Consider the following 4,855-nt stretch of genomic DNA (forward strand, 5'->3'; position numbering starts at 1 on the left):
AGACAAGTGCTTAGGGAAGGTGATCTTATCTTCATTTAAGCTAATTTTAGTTTTCCTTGCCACTCTTGGCTAGGCATTTCATTCATTTTATTTCAGTTTATGTCAAAGAGAAATGGAAGAAGATCTGCTGGGGGGTGTGGGAGAGTTCTGGGAAAGATTTCTTTTCTGGTAAAAAGAGATCCAAAGACTAAGTAGCTTTTTTTTTTGCAACTGGATGTTGTTGTGATGCAAGGAACTCCTGCAGCCATCTAGCAAATGTGAGGGGGTGTAGCTGGAAAGATGACAGAGATGGCAAAAATCTGAGTCCTGATGTTGTTGGTAAGTTGCTGATAAACCAGCCTAGAGCTCCCTTGCCTCCAGACGTCTCATTATATAATTCATGCTTTGTTATTTAAGCTGGTGGATCAAGGCTTCCTGTTACATGGAAGCTGAAAATATTATTATTACATCAGGCGGTAACTTTCAAGCTTTTTGACCATAAACCAAAGTAAGAAACATATTTACATGTAATGTATCTAAAATGTTCTATTTTATTCTATTTCATTTTTAAAAATTCAGGTCATGACTCACTAAAGTGATTTCAAAACTCACTAGTGGGTCATGACCCACATTTTTGAGAACATTGAGGTCATCAGGGACTTAAGCTATTGTGGTATAATAGAAAGCATAATGTGGTAAGTGTCATAAGACATGCACTAATAAAATGCTGTCATAGGAGAAAATGATCACTTTGAGTTTGGGGAAATGGAAGTTTTCATGGAAGGGCTGGACCTTGAAAAATAGCTACATTTTCTACAAGAGAAGGAGGTGGGGAATTTAGGGGTTTATGGAAAGACAAGAACAAAGGCAAGATGGTGGGAAGTGCAGATATGTTTCAGCACCAGTGGGTAGACCTGGGCAGAAGTGTGTGTGGTTTGGAGAGTAGTGAGAACTAAGGTCTGATTCTGGTTAGATAATGTGCAACCTTAAATGGCAAGCAGATGAGAGGCCATATGAAGGCCTTTGGGAAAGGCTGGGTCTAAGGAATTAAAAATGGTGGGTTGACACTTCATGGACAGTGTAGATGCCTGACCACTGCACTGTACACCTGAAGCTGAAGCTGAATAATATTGTATGTCAACTATAATTTAATACATATATATAGTCACGGGATATGGAGTATAGCATAGGAAATAGAATCAATGGAATTGTAATAGATATATACGATGTCAGAGGGGCAATAGATCGGGGGAGGGGGTTATCACTTTTTGAGGGGTGAAATGTCTAACTATTGAACTGTTTTGTATACCTGAAACTAATTGAAAAAAAAATGGTGGGTTGAGTCTGTATCATAATCAGAAGCTTAAACTGGTAGAGTTTAACGCTTGCAGCAAATGAGAAGGGCCTCTGCTATGGGAGGTCCATTTCTGCTCTGTCACTTCATTCTGCCTGTAGTCACTGCAAACCCATTTTAATGAGGGGGGTCACCAATCTGTGAGCTGCTTTTTAGTGGCAAAGATTGAGCTAGCCTTTCTAAAACTTCTGCCTGGTAGCCCCCAATTTAACCTAACAGTCCTGCTGTTGTCATTCTTCCAAATGAAACCAACAGAGTGAGCAAGAGTGGATGATTTTCAGTTTCAGAAAGGCCAACGGTCCCCAACTTCTCATTGTTCTTCTTACGCCCACCTGCTTGCCTTCTGATGAGTTCACATGTTGTTGGATACAGCCCCAAAAGGTAGGCTGAGCCTTGCTACTTGGCACCTCTAATGCAAAAGAAAAAAACAAAATTCAGTGGAGGAGGATTTGAAATTGCTAGTTAAATTGGGTGTTTGTGCTATCTGCGGATTTTAATTATCCACGTCATTCCTTCCTTACTCTCTCTGTGAAAAGCAAGAGTTGATTTTCATGATGAAAATTAATCAGAACTGATCTGTGACTTCTCTTTTGTTATATCCATAGACTTAAGGGATTGGTAAATCAGAGTGGAATTTTACTGAGAACCCAAATACTGAACAATAGAAGCAGATTTCGATAAATCTAAAATGGAGTCAAGTTTATTCTCGCCCTCTCCCTTCAAAATGATGACAGTATTTTATTATTATTATTATTATTATTATTATTATTATTATTATTTAAGACTGAATGATCAGATTTCTAGAACCTTGTTTTTCCCCTGACAGTTGACACTCTTTGTGGTTTCTGCCGCCACTGGCTCCATATGGAAAATTACAACTAATGCCTACCCTTTGGAATTGCAAAGAAAGTTAATTGTTTGGTTTAGTGTGGAGGGACATTTTGATGATAAAAAGCACCCACTTGCTGCATTTGACCGCAAAGCATATGAAATCTAGTGATGAGTTAGCATAATTACATTGCTTCTGCCTTGATATCTTCTTCAAGTGGTTTATTTGGACTTTTCTTTGTAGAACCTTCCAACACCTCCTGTGTTAGAACCTAGAAATGGAGTTACTATGGTGAAGGAACGAGTAGAGAGGTGGGTACCAGTTCTCTCAAGTCTAACGCCGTCCTCTCTGTCTCCTCCCAGTGCTGCCTCTGCTCCTGGCTTTCCTGCCTGGGTGCATGATGCCCCCATCTTCCAGGTTCCTAGAACCTTTGCACCATCTCCAATGCTCCTGCTCCTCACTGCCATATGCAATCACCAGGTCTTTAACAGGTCTGCTCTTCTCTGTTTCCGCTGCTCTTACACGTCATTCAAGTTCTCAGGCATCTGTACTGTCTGACTGGGCTCGCCTCTTTGAATGGCCTTCCTGCTCTACTCTTTTCCCATTTCAGTCCATCCCGTACTTGGCTACGGAAGTAATTTCCAAAATCACAGCTTTAAATAGGTCACTCACTCTCTTGCACTAAATTCCTCAGTGGCTCCCCACCAAAACAAACTTATTAACTTGATATTTAAGACCCTTCAATATCAAGCCCCAGCTCTCATTTCAGTGTTTCTTTCAACTATCTCTGGTTCATGGACCAGAGTGTAGGGTAGAGAAGGAGCCTCCTGTATTTTATCTTGAAGCACGTATCATATTGTATTGTAATTCCTCGGGGTCTGAAATACCCTCTAGACTATAACGTTCAAGAGAACAGGGACTGGGTTTTTACTATCAGTGTCTACCATAGTGCCAGGCCCATCGTTTGTACATCATAAATACTATTTAGATGAATCAATGAATGAATAAAGATGTAATAAGTCAGGGTTTCTGGTTTTAAGTGGAATTTATCAATACCTTTGTCAACTTTCTGCTAAAATACTTTTATTTGGGATGCACAGATCAGTAAAAACTTGTAATCTCACCAGAACCTAAGATAATTGCAAAATCCACTTCCTGAAATTAGAAGAAATTTAGAGTAGTTCTAAATCTTATATGGCCTACTTGGGAATTAAAGTCAGGGACAGTGTATGCTTCGTCACTTCAAATGGAGCAGGAAGGAAGCTAGACATTTTATTTCTCTCTAGATTTTTATACTCTGGCCTAGAAGCCTAGGGTCTAGATTGACCAAAATATTGGGAATACATGCTTCAATTACTTGGGTTTTGTGTTTCAAGACAGAACTTCACTCTCTTCTTCCTGACCTCATCAATAGGTTTTGCTTTCTGCATTTATTTAGAAACTTTAAGTCCCAGTTTAATAAATTCCCAGAAAACAATAGTGCAAAAAATTGTGTACCTATGTCCATGGTGGCAAAGGGCGGTTAGGCATTGTCTAATGCTAAATGGACTACACTGGGGAAAGCATATGATGCTTCAACAAACATGATGCTTTTGATAATGACGGATACAGGAAGAGTTCTGGTTATAGTATATTCTGGGGACTAGTGTGTGTGTGTGTGTGTGTATACATTTCATGTATTCAGAATGTCAACGAGCCATATACTACATGGAGAGAATTATGAGTCAATACTACAAAGCTACGCTAAAGGAATAAATAATTTCTTGATACTGGGAGTTATACTAAACTATGCACATTATGCTGTCTTCCAGTTGAATACCTGAGAAAAGGATTCCATCGACATCCAAATGGACAGTGAGAGGAGCCAAGAGAAAATCACACTGTATCTTTTGGCAACCAGTAGATCTGAACAGATCTCCCTTCATTGCAGGATAAGTTCTAGAATATTGCAGATTAAAGGAAATGGATTGTTATCCTGAAGTCTAGAGGAAGAATATATTTCTGAAAACAATGTATGTTAGGAACCAGAAGAGAATTTTAGAAAACTGTTTTTTAATCTTTGTTAGGACACAAGAACACATGGCCTTTTTGAAGCAGGGGCAAAAAATGATGAGGAAAGAATCGGTTTAAATGAAATGAAGGCAGAATTTTAAAAACAATTGTAAGGACATATGGTGAATGTGATGAAAGTGAAGTAAGCAGTGGGTCTGACAGCACCAAAAAGTTACTGATGTGACCAAGGAGGAAACAAGGGCAACCAGAACAGAAGCAATAAGCAAAGACATCATCTTTCAAGGCTCAGGTTACCAGGGTACCATATCCGTGAAGTTTAGTCTAAACACTCTTTGTTCAGTGATGTTCAAAGAGCACCTGCTATGTAACACACTCTGTGCTATAGGCCAAAATAAAATGGTGGCCACATGTACCCAGTGTCTGCCTTCCTCTGTGATCCTTTCTGCACCCTTCACTAATTCTCCAATGGCACTTTTAACATTCCACTATTTGTAGCTATTAACTTATTTGCCCCTCAACAGGAATGTGGGATCCTAGGCAACAAGATGGTGATTGCTCAATTCTGTATTCCCATAATCTAGTACAAAAAATATTTCTTAAATGAATAATTAAGTGAATGAATGAAACATTACTACTAACAACAAATCACAAAGGTTCTTCTCCTTGGATTTCTTTGAAAA

At 39.1% G+C, this 4,855-nt stretch overlaps 1 long non-coding RNA gene across 1 annotated transcript; it reads left to right on the forward strand.

The window, feature by feature from the left end:
• Window positions 1-580: 580 nt before the first annotated feature.
• LOC141567826 (uncharacterized) lies at window positions 581-4,653 on the forward strand. Its single transcript, XR_012490676.1, has 3 exons — window positions 581-1,714; window positions 2,406-2,473; window positions 3,974-4,653. It is a non-coding gene; the product is annotated as an uncharacterized LOC141567826 (long non-coding RNA).
• The last annotated feature ends 202 nt before the right edge of the window (window positions 4,654-4,855 follow it).

Source organism: Rhinolophus sinicus, linkage group LG12 (assembly GCF_036562045.2).
Source record: "Rhinolophus sinicus isolate RSC01 linkage group LG12, ASM3656204v1, whole genome shotgun sequence".
NCBI lineage: Eukaryota > Metazoa > Chordata > Mammalia > Chiroptera > Rhinolophidae > Rhinolophus > Rhinolophus sinicus.